This window comes from Crocodylus porosus, unplaced genomic scaffold, assembly GCF_001723895.1.
Source record: "Crocodylus porosus isolate Cpor-Errol unplaced genomic scaffold, CroPor_comp1, whole genome shotgun sequence".
NCBI lineage: Eukaryota > Metazoa > Chordata > Crocodylia > Crocodylidae > Crocodylus > Crocodylus porosus.
The window spans coordinates 169,235,502-169,256,093 of record NW_017728906.1 but is presented as its reverse complement, the minus strand read 5'-3'; the positions used below and the strand labels follow the sequence as shown (position 1 = coordinate 169,256,093).

General features: G+C 44.3%; 1 protein-coding gene across 1 annotated transcript in view; it reads left to right on the top strand.

The window, feature by feature from the left end:
* The first annotated feature begins 877 nt into the window (after window positions 1-877).
* Window positions 878-20,592, top strand: part of SGCG (sarcoglycan gamma) — a 234,021-nt gene continuing 214,306 nt past the window's right edge. Inside the window, exon 1 of the mRNA XM_019530178.1 lies at window positions 878-1,046. The gene's annotated coding sequence lies outside the window, so the exon portion shown is untranslated. The remainder of the gene's footprint in view (window positions 1,047-20,592) is intronic.

Below are 20,592 nucleotides of genomic sequence, written 5' to 3'. Positions count from 1 at the left end.
TACAAATCAGTTCATCCTGATGCCCAGCATGGAAAATTTAAGCCAAAATGGTTAAAGACTGGCAAAGCTCTAAGCAATTGAAAACAGTGCCAGGCAGGTTCAGTAGCACCTCATAACACCTTCCATAAAAACTGTCAGCCAATCGGGCAGTTGGACTCAAAAGAAACTCAATCTTGAACATCTTAGTCATACCTAGCCTTTCATTTTCTTTGTGTTTTAGGGGAAACCAATGAAGATAGTCTTCACATATACCTTGAATGTACCGAACTTCAGAATGTTTTAAATCAAGGGCAAAAGACCAAATTAAAAAATCAAGTGTCTTAAATGTGTAACCACCCAAGCAACCAAATGCAAACAGGTGTTATCATATATAGTTAGTGGTCCATCATAACCACCTTGTGTAAAATGCTTGAATAATGAAACATGATTTTTTTTTCCTTTGGAAGGTTAATTGATATATTTTTTCAATTGTTTTGTAATGCTTTTTACTATAAAGTCAGTAATGGAGCTTATTTGAAAAGAGATGTGATTAACAAGTCATAAAACTTTTACAAAATTAAAAACAAAAATACTTTTGCAGTTATCTTTAGTTAAAATATGCAACATGACAGATATAAATGTAGACTCAGTAGAGCCTTAAATTTATGAACGTGAACTTCCTTTACTGCATAGCTTCATCAGGAGTACTGGTGACAATACCATTCTTCCTTACTATTTTTGGCCAGTGAGACAAGTTACATACTAAGGTATGTGTTGTTCTGATCAGTGATGACTTTTGATTTAGCAGTTTGTTGAAGAAAGTAAAAATTAAAATCTTAAGCTAGCATCATTTGCTTAGGTATGAGCTGTGAAATAATTGTACTTGTTCTTACAGATGCTGTTATGCAGCCTGCTGATTAAGTGGCTGTCTTGCCCAGCCTGCTATCATTAGTCCTTCTTTGCCCAAACCACTGAATATATACTATGAAGTTTGAAATGGTTGGCAGTTCTGAAGAAGTGACGCAGAAATTTCATAAGGAGTTGATCCATGCAAATTTCATAAACTGGTAAGAAGACTTGTCATTCAAACTTTTACCTAGAACCTTGTAGCAGCCTAATTGCTCCTCACTGAAAAAAAATAACCACAGATTTAACCCAGCAGTGCATCTAAATATGCACTGAAGTTGAGAATGGGCACTATTAAACACTTGGAGCATATCTGGTGGCCTACAGAGCACTGCATTTAGTTCATTTGGCTCTTTTGTGCCACCCCAAGAGGGAGAAGAGACATCAAAAGGCATGAGCTTTCTATCCTTAGGGACAGACAGAGCAGACAGCTGTTCCAGTGCAGACAGACAGTTAGATAGTAGTATTCACAAACAGCAAAAAATGGGAAATAGCCTTCAGCAGATAAGGATAAAATATTTTCTGATGAAAAATGTTGTAATAATTGACAGTGGTGGTTTTACTATTTCTTAAACATGGAAATGTCATGTGACTTGTGGAAGTGACATAGGAAGTTCTGTGCTCTGTTATTCACAGGTTTGGTTTCTAATGTTGCATTACATTACTAAAGTAAACAAACAAATATTTTGTTCATTATATTGATTTTTGGCTTACACCAATGCTATTTGATTAACGATGCATTAGGCTGACACTTTCCTGTATCTTTCATAAACTTTGAAGAAATTAACTAGACTACATTACACATTCATTATAAGTAACATAGAAAAAATAAAAATGGAATTAGATACTTGAGAAGGTGTAGGTAATAAACTAGATTTAGTGTTCCAAAACACTGATAATAAATTGAGGAGGAAAAACATAGTAAAATAATTCACGAGGTATCTTTAGGTGCAACAAGGAGAAATAGGAAGCAAGAATTACAGCCACAATTCACTGCCAGAATCCAGTATAATAATTTATTCTATATGTGTCTTTCAAAAATAATTTGTAGTTTAGGGATGAAATTGTACAAGCTACATTGAGATAATATATTGCTAATTCAAATAAATTTGTCTTGCCATTTATGACCCCCATTCAATGAAGTTTTAAATTAATGTGTATCTTTTTGCCCATGAATTGCTGTTTTGAAATAAAGATGACACCAGCAAAAATAGGCAGAAGGCAGATCCATGTGGCACCTAATAGAGTAATTCATTCAGAGAGGCATGAACTTTCATAAGCTACAGCCTACTTCATCATGAAGCATGCAAAAGCTCATGCTTCTTTGAATGTGTTAATCTATGACAGGGTGGGCAAAATATGGTCTGTGGGCTGGATCTGGCTCACCAAGTGATTCTGTCCAGTCTGTAGTGGGTTCCTCTGCCCCACCCAGCCCAGGCACAGGGGGACAGCCTTGGCTGTGGCACATGACTAGTTCTGCCACCCCTGTGCATAGAAGTGGAGGGTTTCGACCTGGAAGATTGTGGGCAGTGGAGTCTCCCAGGGCTCGGTCCTGGGGCCTGTACTGTTTAACGTCTTTATCAGCGATCTGGAGGTGGGTATGGAATTCACACTGTCCAAATTCGCTGATGACACCAAGATGTGGGGTGAGGTGGGCATGCTGGAGGGGACGGACAGAATCCAGCTAGATCTAGACAGGTTGCAGAGGTGGGCAGATGAGAATAAGATGGAATTCAACAGAGACAAGTGCAAGGTGCTGCATCTAGGGAAAAGGAGCCAGCAACACTCCTATAGGCTCGGGAACACCCTTCTTGTCAACACAGTGGCAGAAAGGGATCTTGGAGTCATTGTTGACTCCAAGATGAACATGAGCCGCCAATGCGAGGAAGCGGTCAGTAAGGCTAACCTCACCTTGTCGTGCATCTACAGATGCATCACAAGCAGGTCCAGGGAGGTGATCCTTCTGCTCTATGTGGCATTGGTCAGGCCACAGTTGGAGTACTGCATCCAGTTCTGGGCACCGCACAGCCAGAGGGATGTGCCTAGCATTGAGAGGGTCCACAGGAGGGCCTCTCGCATGGTCAGGAGCCCTATGGAGAGAAGCTAAAGGGCCTGGACCTATTCACCCTCCACAAGAGAAGGCTGAGATGGGGATAGGGTGGATGTTTACAAACTCACCAGGGGGCACCAGTGGGAATTGGGGGAGGCTCTGTTCCCTCGGGCACCACCCGGAATTACTAGGAATAACAGCCACAAATTGTTAGAGAGAAGATTCAGGCTGGACATCAGGAGACAGGTAGGGCTGCCAGGCTCTGCAATGGGCTCCCAAGTGCGGTGGTGCTCTCTCCTACCTTGGGGGTCTTCAAGAGGAGGCTGGACAGATTTTTGGCTGGGGTGATACAGTCCTGGCACCCGTTCCTGCCTGGGTGACCTGATGATCTTTTTAGGTCCCTTCCAGCCCTAAGTACTATGATACTAAGTGCCACCTGGTGCAGAGTGCAATCTACCCTATCTCTGTGCATGGCCCTCAGGCACACTGGGAACTGTAGTCTGTGGGGTCACGGCAGCAGTACACTCTGCCCTCACACTTCTGGCTGCCACTGCCTGTGTCTCCACCAATATTGCTGGACCCAGCCCCACTACCTGGGTACCCTGGTCCATCTGCCCCGCACCCACTGCTGGGGGCAGTGGAGGAGTGAGTGGGTGGGCAGGGCCTCTGTGGGGAGTGGCTTGGGACCCCCACCAGCAGGGCATACTCAGTCAGGTAGATGGGATGGGGCCACAGGTGGGTGGAGAGCAGAATGGGTGGGAGGGGCAGGAGCCAGGATTGCTGGATGGTGACAGAGTTGGGGCAGGGCCTGGGTCCTTGGGCAGATTTGTAGTGCACTGCCCGCCATGTCCCTGCAACAGGCACCAGCTCTGCTGGTAACCACAAGGCAGGGAACTGGCACTCATCACAGGGAAATGGAGGGAACAGATTGTAGCTGTGTCCTAAGCCCTGGCTGTGCATTGCCACTGCCCCATGATTCCAGGCCTGCCTGCCTGTTCCACTCCTGGACACCACTCCCTGCCTGCCCAGCCCCTTCACATCTGCCTGGCTGAGCGTGCCGTGCCTGCAGGGGGGCCCAGGTTGGTGTCCCTGGAGATCCCGCCAACTCTATCCAGTGCCCTCAGTGGTGGGTGCAGGGTGGATGGGCCCAGGGCTGGGTAGGATCAATTGGCACCTCCCTGGTCCTCCAGCATCCGTGATGGGATGCTGAGGCCAGATCAGCACCCCTCTTCCCCCCACAGCCCCAACAGCTCACCGGAATTCCTTAAGTGGCCCTCCAGCCCAAATAATTGTCCACCCGTGGTTTGTAAGGTGCTACGTTGCCCTGTGTTCTGCCTAATTTCACACTAACAGTTAATTATCTCTCTCTACCAATAAATATTCATAAAATTAAGTACAACTGCTTGTCACAAGTTCATGGCCTGAAGAACCAATTGATCACACAGACATATTAGATGAGTAATTTAGAATAATACAAAATAGGGCTAGAAGGTATTTCAGGAGGATATTGAAATGACCCACCTCCTCAAGGCAGAGGTGTTTGACCCACTCAAAAATTTGCAAATATAGGGATTCCACAACCTCCCTAGGTAATCTCATAGATTTCATACACATTAGGGCTGGAAGGGATCTTGCAAAATCATCAGATCCAGTCCCCTGCCCAAGAGGCAGGAAGTCAGCAGGGGTCAAATGATCCCAACAAGATAGGCATCCAAGTGTTTTTCGAAAGTATCCAGGGGAGGTGCTTCTACCATCTCTGGGGGGAGTCTATTCCAGACCTTGGGGACTAGGACAGTAAAGAAGTTTTTGCTTATGTCCAGCCTAAAATGGTTTTCCAGGAGTTTGTGACTGTTGGACCTGTCTTCCCATGGGGTGCCCTGGTGATTAGACCTTCTTCCAGTTCCTGATGCACAACCCTTATGTACTTATAGGCTGCCAACAAGTCACCCCTGAGCCTGCGCTTTTCCAAGCTGAAGAGGCCCATGTTTCTCAGGCTATCCTCATAAGGCCTGCTGTCTTGTCCTCTAATCATGTGTGTGGCTTTCCCTTGGACTCTCTCAAGCTTCTCCACATCCTGTCTGAATTGCAGAGCCCAGAACTGGACACAGTATTCCAGCTATGGTCTCACCAAAGCTGAGTAAAGTGGGAGGATGACTTGCTGGGTCTTGCTTGAGATGCATCAGTAGATGCAAGCCAGAGTTTTGTTGCTTTGCCAGCTGCAGCATCGCATTGATGACTCATGTTTGTCTTGTGGTCAGTCATGACCCCCAACTATGTTTCAGTCATGGTGCTAGCGATGTGTAGCACTGCTGAGCCTACAAGTGTGGTGTGAGTTTTTCCTCTCAAGAACGGAGCACCTTGCATTTCTCAGTTCTAGTTCTCAGCATTTCTCTCATTTCTCCATTCTCAGTTATCTGTTCCAGTGCTTAGCCACCCTCAGTTATAAAGTTGTTCCTAATATCCAATCTAAATTTCCCTTGCTGCAATTTAAGATTTGTTTCTTTTTATGTGCCCTGGTCACAGAAAATAATTTAGTTTATTACCATGTTCACTTCTTTATAACAACCATTATCAGGCTCTCTTTTGTCTTCTTTTCTCCAGACTAAATAATCTCAGTTTGTTTCTGCCCTTTTTCATAAATCACATTCACAATTTTGGAAAATGTTTTACTTGTTCTCTGCTGGGCTTTTCCTTTTTGTTCATGTCTTTCTTGAAGTGTAATGGAAACAATAGTCCAGATGAGATCTCACTGAAAGAATCACTTCCACTGATTTGCATGCAACACGCCTGTTAATATATCCCAGAATTCCATTGGCTTTTCTGGGTTATCTTGCAAGAGCACACTGGCTTGTATTTAGTTTGCAGTCCACTTTAACACCCAGCTCCTTTTCTGCAGTACTGCCACTTAGTTTATCATTTCTCTGTTCGTATTTGTGCTTTTGATTGTTTTAACAACCTAAGTTGAGTTTACCCTATTGAATTTGACCCTACTGAATTTCATTTGATTAATTTTGCACCATATTCAGTTTGTCCAGATCATTCCTAATTCTGTCCTCCAAAGTGTCTACCTCAACCAGCTCAATATCCACTACAAACACAATCCCATTCCCCAGATAATATGAAACGGCACCAGACCCAAGACGGAGCCCTGTAGAACCCTGCTTGACACCTCCTTCCCAGTTTGCTGTTGAGCCATTGATGACTCCTGTTTGTGCAGGAAGAATCAGGGATCTTGGTTTTAGGTACATTCTAAATATCTGTATATTTTGGCATTTGATTTTGGTTTTTTTATCATAGAAAATCAGAGCTCCCTCTGCTCCCTTTATTCACCAGGATGTGGGTCCAGCTGTGCCTGTCCCCCCCACCTCCCACCACTGTTTTGTGTCACTGAGCAGCCCTGATATTTCATAGATGTCATAGACATTAGGGCTGGAAGGGACCTTAGAAGATCATTGAGTCCAGCCCCCTGCCCCAGGGGCAGGAAGTCAGCCGGGGTCATAGGATCCCAGCAAGATAAACATCCAACTGACTCTTAAAGGAGTCCACAGTAGGTGCTTGCTGCACCTCTGGCAGCAGTCTGTTCCAGGCCTCGGGGGCTCAGACAGTAGAGAAGTTCTTTCCTATGTCGAGCCTGAAACAGTTTTAGAGGAGTCTGTGACCGTTTGATCATGTCATCCCATAAGGTGCTCTGGTGAACAGGGATTCCCCCAGATCCCGATGTACAGCCCCTGATAAACTTATAGGAAGCCACCAGGTCCCCCCTGAGCCTGCACTTTTCCAGGCTGAAGAGTCCCATGGCTCTCAGCCTCTCATCATAAGGGCTGTTTTCCTGCCCTCTGATCATGTACGTGGCTCTCCTCTGCAGTCTCTCAAGCTTCTCCACATCCTTTGTAAATTGTGGAGCCCAAAACTGGACGCAGTACTCCAGCTGCGGCCTCACCAAGGCCGAGTACAGCGGGAGGATGATATCCTGGGATTTGCTAGAGAAGCATGTATGGATGCAAGCCAGAGTTTTGCTTACTTTGCTGGTGAAAATCCCAGTCACAGGTACTCCAGCTCCTGGGATTCCAAAGTATGGGAACAAAAACTCCCACCACGCACTCACTGGGAGGCATATGCATCTCGGTGCTCACTTTCACCCCCTGGTGTTGGGGCTACAGCACTTCACCTAAAAAGTGACTCTTCTACCTGGAATGTTCTGTCTGTATGTGAACATCTCTTACCCAGTCAGTTGTTAACTGGTTCATACTTAGTGGCACCCTAAGATTTCATTTTGAGTTTCCAGTTTTGAAGAATATACTGTTTAGACAGCCCAGTTTCTTGCCACTCTTCCTATCCTTCCTTTCCACTGGTGTAGCCTGCTCTTATGACCTTACTTTGGTGTTCTTAAGGTACAGCCAGTTCTTCTGGACTCCTGTTTCCCATAGACTCACTTGCAGTGGTGGATCCAGAGGGGATGTACTGATGTGACTTCATTCCCTTTTTGTATTGCACTGTACCATGGGAATCTCTGGGGACTTTTTAGAGTCCTTAAAGCAGGTGAAAATCCTCCTGCCCTTCCTGCTCAAAGGCATGCCTCTCCCGCACCCCAGTCTGAAGGAAAAAAGATCTTTCCTTGTGAACTGAGTCTGCTTATTGCTGTGTTCCCTGTGTAGACTGGAGGCTTTAGTGGCTTTTATTTGGCCAAAACTTAAGTAGTTGAAACTGCTATTCCCATATTTCCTTTCCTTCAGTGCATACTCCAGTTTCCAGAAGCTGTTTTTTAGGGGAGGAAAGATGTGTATTGTATGAAGGAATATATGGTACTAGCACACAATCCTCTGAAAAGAGCTCTCATCCATTCAGCCTCCTCTCTTGTTATTTTCATTGTCCATCTTTTTCACCTCCTTTTTACTGTCATATTAAATTTATGTTACATTTTAAATGAAAATAAGGGTGGTAAATTGATAACAGTAGATTATGATCTTAAATAAAGCACGTAGCACTTAGGCAAGGTACCTACTATGCAATTCTTCCATTATGTTGGGAGTAGTTTCCATTGAAGGAATCTGTGGATAAGAAAGGAGTTTAATTCTTTGTGTTCATTTATTCCCTGTCCTATCTCAATCTGCCAGTGGCAATGTGTATCCCTGTTTATTATGAATTACACTGAGACCACAAATCCATTTCACTTCACTTAACTTTCCTAACTTGTGAAATCCACTAGAAGGGTTCAGCATGAAATAAATTGCATGCCTTTCAGCTCTGTATTACATTGCTAGAGACCTGCTCTTTTCACATCTTTTCTGTGTGCCCCTGCCTATCTTTCTCCCTCTTTGATGGGGGCTTGCCTAGTATTTTGGGAATTGCTGATCTGCAGAGTAACTGTCCACAGTAATAAGTCTTCTTCATCCTTTAAACTAACCAGTTCCATGTCATCTTTTGTACTTTCTTTCTGGTCACTCTATTTTCAGTTTCCCTTCATATGAATGTGTTGGCTATTGTACAGACTAATCCTCATGCAGCGATCCTTTCCAAAAGAAACTTCTGGATCGCTTCAGCTATTACGCAGATATTGTTCACTAAATCTTACTACATGTCAAGTCTACCAGAAAATGAGCACACTTACATGCCTCCACTTGTCTTTCTCTGAGGTCCTCAGTGGCTTTGAAACTCCTGTTTCTTTCATGCTTTAAACTTTTTGTCCTGCTGTGATTTCACACTGGTAGTGAATAGAGAACAGTTATTGTTCCCAACAGCAGACACCAAATGCCAGGGCTTAAGTGACTTTGTTCAGTGCTTGTTTTTATTTCAAATGTAGGTTAAGGCAGGTGTCTAACTTGCCAGGATTTTTAAAAATATTTAATCTTTTAAAATATTTTTAACAGAGAGTTTCACCAATAAAACTGAAAGACAGTGAAAGGCTTTTATTTTTACACACAGATACACTGAGAACATCCTAGTGATTAGGAACAGAATCAAGAAGAAAAGATAGAAAAAGAAATACAAAGAAATAAAGAAAAATGCTAACTTTACCAGCGTTATTTGCTGAATGAATGTTCAGACTTAGTCCCTTTGCATCTTGTTGAAATGAACACTGGATCTGTAAATACCTGGTATACCAAATGACAGTGTAAGTGTGTGTATATATATGTAAAGATTTGCAACGTTCTGTCTGTTAAATTTGTTTTGTTAATAGAAGGAGAGTCAATTTTTTTTCTGTCTCCTATGATCTCTGAGCAAATAGTCAGCACTACAGCATTAGCAATAGATCACCTCTGTTACATTCCTCAGAGATCAGATATTCCAGATACTTTCATCTTGGGGTACTCAGCACTGAATAGCTAATTATTTTTTTTTTGGTAAGTGATGCAGAATGTATGCTGCTCTGCTTAGGCCTTAGGCCCAAAGATATTTCAGTTTCGTATCAATTTATTCATCTTCCGGTCTTTCTTCTCAGCATCGCTCAGATACACTTGATGTAGAAAGGGCATTGTTGTCATACTTGTGCAAACCTAGCCAGAGTGCTAGCTGCAGTTAGCAGCAGTCCGGATTCAAGGTCCTGGGGTATCAAATAGCCTCGGTCAACCTCCCAGCTCCTAAGGCTGGGGCCATCTTGCTGTTGAGTGCTTTCTTGTGGTTTTCTCACACACTGGAGTACATACAGTCTAACTCTTTAGTTTATCATTTACAAAACAGTCAACATATGAATGAGGTTAATATCCAAACAAGATATCAGTAATATAATGGTCAAAGCCAGGGTATCAGTGAACTAAGAACACTTTATATCAATTGAATAAAGAACATCCTCAGTACAAGTCCCCAGCTTAGACCTTGAAACTCAAGTGAATTTCAGCAGGAGTGCACAGAGTTAACCCAAACATCAGCTCTCCTTTACATTAACAACATAGTAACATTCTTGGTGTAGTGGGGGCTTGCTTCAGAAAGGTGCTGTTCTGCCCTCTGATAGAGCCTACATGGGGGAGAGAAGCTTTCCTTTGGTCCAGCTGTCTGTTGTATCTGCAAAAAAAAACAAAACCAAAAAAAAAACAAAACAAAAAAAAACAACACACTGTTCCCCCTCCCCAAAAGCACCTTTCCCCAATTCCCAGATGCAGCCCTTTGTGCAGATCACTGAAATAACTCTTGGTTTATCACCCACACAAGCCCAGGCTGCGTTCTCAGCAAACTCTCCCCAGAGCCTTCCCAGACTGCCACCCCGTTCTGCTAGGCAAGTCTCCCTTATGACCCTTTTTCCGTCCACCAGTCCCTGTGCCTCACAGAGAGAAAAGGATGCCAGGTCTGTCTTCTCCCCATCTCTAACTGCAGCTTTTATTCACAGTCAACAGCCACTGCCAGCTGCAGCGTGGTTCTTGCCCGAGCTCTGTGGTCTGGGGCCCCTTCCCTTCAGACCTCTCTCTCCTTTCTGAGCTCGACTGTCCCAGGGCTGAGCTCTGTCACCTTGCCTGCCTCAGGAACCAATCAAAAACATGCATATGCTTTTACAAACACTGTGCCTGCAAACTTTCCCGCTTTGCCTTTACAGGTATCTTTAGCCCTGCTGCAAGTCCAGCAGCAGCTATTACACTTGAATACGACAAAATAATCCAGGAATAGTCCTAAAATGTTCAAGCTTTTTGTGATACCCTTAGAAAGCAGCATTGGAGATTATCAAAAAGGGTCTCCACCTTTAAAAAAGGGTACGAGCAACATAAGTTTGATTTGCTTGGCCATGTTAGAGCTTGTCCCACTAGAATTCAAGCAACCCCTTTTGCCTGTTTGAGGAATACCGTTATTTCTGAAATGTGTAGGGCAGCTTCTTTTCAGCACATTATCCTTTGGCAGAGTTTTCATAATCCAGTGACCTTTTGGTAGGAATGTCATACCATCATTGTTTAATTAGAAGTCCTATTATCCCCCTCCAAGCAAATTGACAATGCTTATAAATCCTCAAGAGTGAAATTTTTGCAAACAGTCACTGGAAGAAGAAAGAATCATTATACAACTTACTGTTAATGAGATAGTCTAAGATGAGTTATCTATGAGAATGTCTAAGGTTTAGGCAAGGATCAAGTGGATGCTGTTGACATAAGAATTTGATTTAATCCATGTCAGGTATGCGCACACCAAAAACTGAAAGCACATAAAATATTACAAAGAATCACAATTACTTTATATTGTGTTTTGGTTGTATTTTAAAGAGACTGTACTGAGGGTGCAGGACAAACCATCCCAATGTGCAGGAAGAATACCAAATGAGGAGCACCAGGGCATGGCACCTGTCAAGCAGTACGGCTACCCATGTGGCCCTCTGCCCGAAATAATTGCCCACCCCTAGATGACACCAAGCTGGGGGGTGTAGGAGATGCATTGGATGGTAGGGCTAGGATTCTGAGTGAACTAAACAAATTGGAGGACTGGGCCAAAAGAAATCTCATGATCTGCAACAAAGACAAGTGCAAAGTCCTGTGGTTTGGATGGAGCACTCCCATGCTCTGCTACAGTCTGCAGATGACACCAAGCTGGGGGGAGTTGTAGCTATGTTGGAGGGTATAGCTAGGGTTCAGAGTGACCTAGACAAATTGGAGAACTGGGCCAAAAAAACCAACCTCATGAGTTTCAACAAGGACAAGCGCAAAGTCCTGGACTGGAACAACCCCATGCACTAGTACAGGCTGGGGGCTGACTGGCTAAACAGCAGCTCTGCAGAAAACAATGTGAGGGTTACAGTGGACAATAAGCTGGATATGAGGCAGCAGTGTGCCCTTGTTGCCAAGAAGGCTAAGGCTGCAGTAGTAAGAGTTTTGCCAGCAGATTGAGGAAAGTAATTATTCCTCTCAGTGATGATGCCACATGTGGAGTACTGTGTCCAGTTTAAGGCCCTTTGCTTTAGAAAGGATGTGGACATGTTGAAAGAGAGTCCAGCAGAGCGCTACAAAAAAAGTTTGAGGGCTGAGGCACATGACTTGTGAGGAGAGGCTGAGGGAACTGGGTTTATTTAATTTGGAAAAGAGAAAACTGAGAGGGGATTTGATAGCACCCTTTAACTACCTGAAGGGTCGTTCCAAACAGGATGGCACTAGACAGTTCTCAGTGGTGGCAGATGACTGAACAAGGACCAATGGTCTCAAGTTGCAGCAAGTGAGGTTTAGTTTGGATACTAGGAAAATCTCTCTCACTAGGAGGGTGGTGAAGCACTGGAACAGGTTACCTAGAGAGGTGGTGGACCTCTTGGAGGTTCTTAAGGCCCCCAGAAGCCCAGGGTAGAATGATCTAGTTGGGAATGGTTCTGCCTTGAACAGGAGGTTAGACTAGATAACCTCTTGAGGTCCTTTCCAACCCTAATTTTCTATTTGTTTATGATTCTGTATTAAGTTAGCTACTTTTGTGTGCCATCAGCAATGCAAGACGATTGTACACAACCAGGCCCTAGGGCCAGAGAAGGGGCAAGGGCCAATTCACAGGGTAGATCCAACATGGGATTTCCACATGAGATCAGTCTGTGACTTTGATTTGGCCTTGGAGCAATCCCATGCCCAGCCTGACTCTGTATATTGGATTTGGCCATGGAGTAGCTCCAAGCATCACATCTAGGTGTATTCCAGCCCCACATGCTGGATCCAGCCACAGACTGACTTTGCTGAATCATCTGGTCCACAGAGCTCCTCATATGTCTAGAAATTTGGTAGTGAGGGAGTGGTGCCAGCATTAATTGCCACAGCTCTGGAAGTCACTACTGCTACTACTCCCCTTCCTCCAAATTTGCAGAGCTATGGGCATTCCCATAGGCTGAGTTACGCCTGTGGGCCAGAGGTGGAGAACAACTGGAGTGAAACAAAAAAACAAAAGGAAGTGTGTAGCTTACCCTTGATGAACAACTCCTTTCCCCTATTCTTGAGTAAGTGAACCCAGTAGAGGGCACTGTGGTACACAAAAGTCAATTTAAAGTGCATTGAACTTAATTGAAAAAATAATAAGCCTCTTTTAGAGCTTTTTTGTATTTGTATCATAAATTTTCACTGCTAAAGCTGTGTTTATCCAAGATGATTGGATCAGAAGCCAAAATAAACACCTTAACATCCTTAAAAAAACTCCTTCCAAATTTTCCTACCATTTCTTTTTAACTTTGTGTATCAAAAGTAGGGGGGGGTTTTTGTCTCTGTTACAGCTACTAGAAGGCTTGTTCTATTTAGAATTTGGGGGCACAATATCATTTGGACCTTTTTTATCCTACATAGCAGACTGTCTTTTTCTGATTGGTGAGGGAGAGCAAGGTCTACATCCATCTGAAAATGGACTGCTGCTCCCTTCTTGTCAACCATAAAAATATAAGAATTGCTGGATTAGACTACTTTCTCTGACTGGCCAGTATCAAGTGCTTCAGAAGTCTTTTTCAATGTACAGTTATTGTATAAACCTACTCATTTTGGTTTTATTTAATAATCATTAATTAATGGATGGTTCTTCTCCAAAAATGTGGAGTTTATATTTTTTAAAGTTTTATCTAATGCTTAACAGTATTTATTAGTATTCATTTAACTATTTTTGTAACCTAAAAATATACTGTTCTCAATGATATTGTGACAGTGATTTCCACAGGTTAGTAATGTGCTATGTATAAATAGGAGTGTCCTTTTGTCAGTTTTGACCTGTTCTTCTGAATGCCCGTTTGCTTTTACATTGAGACTTGAAAAACAGGAGTGCTAAGTTTACAATTTTCATAGAAAATTAGGGTTGGAAGGAACCTCAGGAGATCATCTAGTCCAACCCCCTGCTCAAGGCAAGACCATTTCCATCTAGATCATCCAGGCCAAAGCATTGTCTAGCCAAGTCTTAAAAACCTCTAGTGATGGGGATTCCATAACTTCTCTGGATAATCTGTTGTAGTGTTTTACTACCTTCCTAGTAAGAACATACTTCCTAATAGCTCATCTCAGCTTCCCCTGCTGCAACTTGAGACCATGACTCCTTGTTCTGTCATCTACCACCACTGAAAACAGTCTAGCTCCATCCTCTTTTGAACTCCCCCTTCAGGTAGTTGAAGACTGCTATTAAATCCCCTCTCAGTCTCCTTTTCTCTAGGCTAAATAAGACCAGTTCCCTCAGTCTTTTCTCATAAATCATGTCCCTCAGTCCCCTCACCATTTTTGTTGCCCTCTGCTGAATTCTTTCCAATTTGTCCACATCCTTTCTGTAGTGGGGGGCCCAAAACTGAATATAGTACTCTAGATGTGACCTCACCAATGCTAAATACAGGGGAATAATCACTTATCTTGACCTGCTGGCAACACTCCTGCCGATGCAGCCCAGTATGCCATTAGCCTTTTTGCAACTCTTGGCTCATATTGAGCTTATGGTCCACTGTAACCCCCAGGTCCTTTTCTGCAGAGCTGCTGCCCAGCCAGTCAGCCTCCAGCCTGTACTCATGCATGGGATTATGTCATTCCAGAACTTTGCACTTGTCTTTGTTGAAACTCATGAGGTTTCTTTTGCTCCAGTTCATCTAGGTCACTCCGAATCCTAGCTTTACCATACAGCATATCTACTACTCCCCTCCAGCTTGGTGTCATCTTCGGACTTGCTAAGCATGCACTTTATGCCATCTTCCAGGTTGTTGATGAAGTTGTTGAGTCTGACTGGTCGTTCTCTGGATCCTACTTTTTTCCTTTCTTAAATATGGACACTATGTTTGCCCTCTTCCAGTCATCCGGAACCTCTCCTGATCACCATGAATTTTCAGTTAAGCCAACTCTCTCAGCACCCTTGGGTGCATCCCAGCCAGCCTCATGGATTTGTATATGTCCAGCTTTTCTAAATAGTCCTTAACCTGTTGTTTCACCACTGTGGCTGCCCAATTTCTCCCCAAACTGTGCTGCCTGGTACAGCAGTCTTGGAACTGACCTTGTCTGTGAAGAAGGCATTGAGCATTTCAGCCTTTTATGCATGCCTCCTCCATTCAGTAATGAACCCACACTTTCCCTGATCCTTCTCTTGCTACCGACATACTTGTAGAAACCCTTTTTGTTTCCTTTCACGTCCCTTGCTAGCTGCAACTCCAGTTGCACTTTGGCCTTCCTGACTTCATTCCCCCCCATGTTCTAGCAAAGCTTTTGTGCTCCTCCTGATTTATTTGTCCAAGTTTCTACTTCTTATAAGCTTTCTTTTTGTGACTAAGTTTATTGAAGAGTTCCCTGCTAAGCCAATGTGATCTTCTGCCATACGTGCTAGTTTTCCTGTACATGAGGATGGTTAGTTCCTGCAATCTCCATAGGATTTCTTTCAAGTACAGCCAGCTCAGACTGACTTGGTCAGAATCCCCTGGGAAGCCAAAGTCTGCTTTTCCAGGGTCCTTACTCTGCTGCTTCCCCATTTTTCCTTTCCTCAGGATCCTGAACTCAATCATCTTGTGGTCACTGCTGCCCAAGCTGCCATCCACTACTACATTCCCCACCAATTCCCTGTTTGTGAGTAACAGGTTAAGAAGAGCATGGCCTCTTGCTGTCCACTCCAGCACATCCACCAGGGAGGCATCCCCAACACTCTCCAAAAATGTCCTGGATTGCCCGTGCACTGCTGTATTACCCTCCCAGGAGATGTCAGAGTGATTGAAGTCCACCATGAGAACTAGAACAATGCCAGTCACTCTTTTAAATGACAATTATCTTCCTCCTCTTTGTACAATATAGTGCTATTTTTTTTAAACAGGTAGTTCCTCTGACAACACTAGAAGATTTCTGGTGATTTTTAGCCTGCATTTTGCGTCAGTCCTGGGGTTCCAGTCCTGGTACAGTAAAAGCTCCGTTATCTGGTACCTTACAAGCTGGCATGTTCTATTAACCGGCATGCCAGCTTGTAAGGTAAAGTGAAACTGGAAGTGCCCACCATGGCACTTTGGGTTTTTCCAAACCCCTACAGCCCAAGGAAAAGCAGCCTGTGCTGCTGAGCCCCATGGCGCAGGGCATAGCAGGCTTCATGGGGCCTGCCCCCCCTGTCCTGCAGGGCCCACGGGAGGGTAAGCAATGCTGCAGGAGGAGCGGTGATGCCCTGGACATGGCAGAAAATGACACTCAATTAATTAACCAGCATATTTCAATTAACTGATGCCTGTTCAGGTCGCTCAATTAACCAACATATTTTGTTATCCAACATCCCCCATTCCCAGGATACTTTTACTGTATTATCCTTCTCAGACTCTGACTAATGCCCCTCTTGGACTTTGGGCCCTCATTCTTGCCCTTCTCAGGCTACAAACCCCCAGCCCCAGTTCTAGCTTTTCATGGACTTCAGGTCCCTGGCCCTGGTTCTTGCCCTATTCAGACATTGGGCATTGGGCCTTTCTCCACTGTTCTCACTATTCGCCTTACATGCCCTGCAGGCACAGCTGGGACCTCTAAACCTTTCCTGTATTCACAAACTATAGGCCAATTAACCTAACTTCTATCCCAGGGAAAATCCTGGAAAAATTCATCAAGGAGTTTGTGTTTGATATACGTTCAGAATCCTACCTTCTGCAAAAGAGCCAGCATGGCTTTGTTGAAGGCAGGTCTTGTTTTACCAATCTCATCTCCTTCTATGACCAGAAATGCAGGTGGCAAGTTAAGAGAGGAGGTTGACATCATACACCTAACCTTCCAAAAGGCCTTTGATCTGGTATCCCATGATGATCTCATGGGTAAATTGGAGGATTGTGGGGTTAACTGCTTGACAGTTAGGTGGGTAGGAAGCTGGCTACGGGGTAGGACCTAGAGAGTTTTAATGAATGGATGTGTCATTCTGATGAGAAATGGCCGGTGGTGTCTAACAGGAGCTCAAGCCAAAGCCCTGTTACTAAGCAGACCCAGGCCCTGGGTAGCCAGAGGGGCCAGGGTGAGGAGGGTTTAGCTCACCAGGTAAAGATAAAGATAATTAGGGACACCACCAAGCTTCAAAGGCAGGACAGGAGAACCAGTACTCTGCCCTCAGGGCATTGGAGAAGAGGAAATAGCCGCAGGAAGTGGCTAACAGCAAATTAAGCCTCTCAGTGAAGGAACGCTGGATCCGTGGAGATGGGGTGAACTAAGGGATACTTACCTGATGTGGAGTGGACAATGGGAGATTGACAGGACTCACGGGGGGCCAGGGAAACCTGCCCCAGGGGAGCCCTGGAGCCAAGTAACCCCAGTGGGGTAGACGGCAGCGAAGACATGGTAATCGAGGAGGAGAGCAGGGAAGATGCTGCTCAGCAGGGTGGCAGCATCACTGCTTCCTTGTTAATGAGACAATTAAGGGTGGTGATTAACAACTGTAGTCAACGCACAATAGAACTCCATACCTTGTTAACCAACTCCTGGGTGATCTCTGGTGCTTCATCCCCCTCAGGGATTAATATCTAATCATGTTTTCCCATCTTGAAAGTCATGGCAGGAGAGCCCCGAGGGGAAATAGCAAGTAAGGCAGGCACACGCCTACAATGTCCATCAGGGGTTCATGGTTGGTCCAGTGCTTTTCAACCTCTTTATCAATGATTTGGATGTGGGGGGGTGATGAGCTCACTGGCCAACTTCACACATGACACCAAGTTATGGGGAAGCATAATCGCTCTTGAAAATAGCTTGCAAATACAAGCAGACCTAAAACAGGCTGGCAAGTTGAGCAGATCGGAACCAGATGGAGTACTTTATACTTCTCCATGTTGAACTTCATCTGGGGATGAACAGTCCCCAACATACTTACAGGCTTTGTTGGCACCATACTGACTAGCACTATGACTGAAAGGGACCTTGGGGTAATAATAAACCATAGTATGGACATGAGCTGTCAGTGCAATGCTGTAACCAGCAGAGCAAACAATACTCTGGCATGCATCAACCGATGCATCTCAAGCAAAACCAAGGATGCAGTTCTTCTGCTTTACTCGGCATGGGTGAGACTGCAGTTGGAGTACTGCATTCCATTCTGGGCACTGCATTTCAACAAGGACATGGAAAAGCTTGAGAGAGAGTCCAGAAAAGAGTCACCTGTATGATCAGAGACTTGCAAGACAATCCATATGAGGAGGCCCAAGTCCCTCAGCCTTAAAAAAGAGAAGGCTTGGAGGGGAGTTGGCAGCAGCTTATTGCTATATCAGGGGAATACTTCAAGGGCTCAGCAAACAACTGCTCACCAGGGCACCATTGGGGAAAACTAGGAGTAATGGCCACACACTCCTGGAAGACCATTTCAGGCTTAACACACTTAAGGTGTCCAGACTGTGGAATAAGCTTCCTCCAGAGGTGGTGCAATCACCTAACCTGGAAATCTTCAAGAGGAGACTGGATGGTCACTTTGCTGGGGTCACCTGACCCTAATTGTCTTTCATGCCTAGTGCAGGGGAGCTGGACCACCCGATGATCTTGCAAGGTTTTTACCAGCCCCTTTTAATCTATGAAACCCAAGCCACCAGTTTAAAAAAAAACCCTCAAACTAAAACCATAGGGCCCCTGGCCATAACTGAACTCTTAGCCGACAGGCAGTATGCCAACCCCTAGTCATCTAGGTTTTAGTATCCTGCCAGTCCTCAGCTTTTATGTAACATCATCGGCCAAGCAGAATCCGAGTCAGTCACCCAGCAATTGACACCCTCCGTCTCTAGAGCTCTTTCCCTAGTGGCCTCCAGGGCCTGCCTGCCTGCCCTGGCTCATCTCCCATGTCTTGCCCCTTTCCAGTCAGATGACCTTCCCAGCTACCCACAGTTACTTTCTAATTAGGCTTACTGGCTTCACCTTAGGGTAGTTTACTGCTGCGGTGTAGCCACTATCGTGTCTTCTCTCTCTTCTCAGACCTCACTGTGCTAGACTATGTAATTAGCTCTGCAATATGCCCTCCTGGACTCCGCTTTTCTCCCTGGCTGGCTATTAAACTTATAATTATCTCCTCCTACTTCTCTTTCCTCCTCAAGTAACAGGAGCCTTCTGGCTCTGTTACATTAACTTTATCTCCACTATATATCCAGGTGTACAGGAAATTGATATGGACAAATAAGAAGTCAGAAAGCAGGAAAAACAGAATGGCTTTGCAACCTAATGGGAGTCTGCCCCATATTAATTGCAAATCACTGATGGCTGGCTGGGAAAATCAAATTGAAAACATTTGATCAATGTGTATGTTCTCTTCCGAGTTTCATAGAGCAGGATGGGCAAGCCTAGAACAGGACTTTAAGTGACTCGTTTCCAAAATTAAGTTTTTATATTGAGCAGACAACGTCAAATTAATCTTTGTTGTAATTGCCCTTTTTTTTTCCGCCCCCCCTTGTACCAGTTGACTTGGATACATATTTACATGTGAATTTCACTTTTTAAAGGTATGTGCAATTTTACCAGAGGTCAAGAATATTGTCACTATAATATCTTACTCTTAACCTTAAACTACAGTCAGCTAAACCAAAAAAAAAAAAAAAAATCTTTGTTATAGTACCCATTTTAAATCAGAACTTCCATTTTATTCAGTGCCTTGGTTTATCTGCGTAGACTAATTGATTGATACATCAGTCAAAGTGGTTCAGTAGTTGAATAGATTTGTTCTGGATAAAATTCATACTCGATTATGAAAAGAAAATATCCTGCATCTTTAGAGGGAATACTCAGAATAAAGGTGGTCTGGGATATCTAACTTGTAGAAGATGATCTTCAAGGTAGCATTTTTAACAAAGATTCTATACGGGGGTGGGCAACCTATGGCCTTCAGGCCCATTCTGGCAAATGAATGGGTCTAGCCAGATATGCGGAGGTCTGATTTGGCATAAGGGATCACTTGCTCTTCACTGTCCCATGCCACCCCTCTGCTTTGTAGTGTTTTCTTCAGCTGTGGAGTCAACTTCTCCCCAGTATCTAGTTTATCCTTGCTGCAGAGGGGCTGGGAATTTAGCAACCAGTTGCTCAGAGTCAGGCAGGGACAGAAACTTCCAGTCTGCGGTAATGGCTGGGTCATAAGCTCTGGCCCACACTAGCGAAAGGATGCTGACCCCTGTTCTATAACTTTTTTAAAGCAGTAGTGCTCAAAGGAGTGATATAATTAGTGTCACTTTTGTCTTGGCATTAGAAGCATTCACAGGACAGTAATTAGCTAAAGAAGTTTCTCACTATGAGGGTAGCTAAGCATTGGAACAGGCTACCTGATATCACCATCCTCGGAAGTTTTAGAGCAGGTTAGGCTGACACTTGACTAGAATGGTTTAGTCAAGCATGCTGTCTTCCTTTAATCAGGGGGTAGAACTAGGTGACCTCTTGCAGTTCCTTCCAGCCATACTTTTCAATGATTCTGTGATTCCGAAAGAAAGCTAAGTTGGGTATAAATAGTTCTCACAAAGGGAAGTAAGTGAAGATATCCCTGCAGAACTGTGTGAGGGCCTGTGCTTTTCATATAGTGAGGTGGCCAAGTTTACAGAGGGCTGAAGAACTACAGAAGAATCTTGTAAAATTGAGTAAATAAACACAAAAATGTCACATGAAGTTTAGCGTTAATACCACTCCCTGGTGTTAGGGCCACATCACTTGAATACTTGAAAAAAAGTGACCATTCCACCTGGAATGGTAAGGCACTCTGTGTGGACACCTCTGACTTGTGAGGAACTGGTGAGGTCGGGTTTTTTCCTGTTATTTTTGTTTTTAAAGGTCCAGGAGCTGGGCTGGGCTGGGCAGGGCAGCCATGGGGGGTGGGGGGGC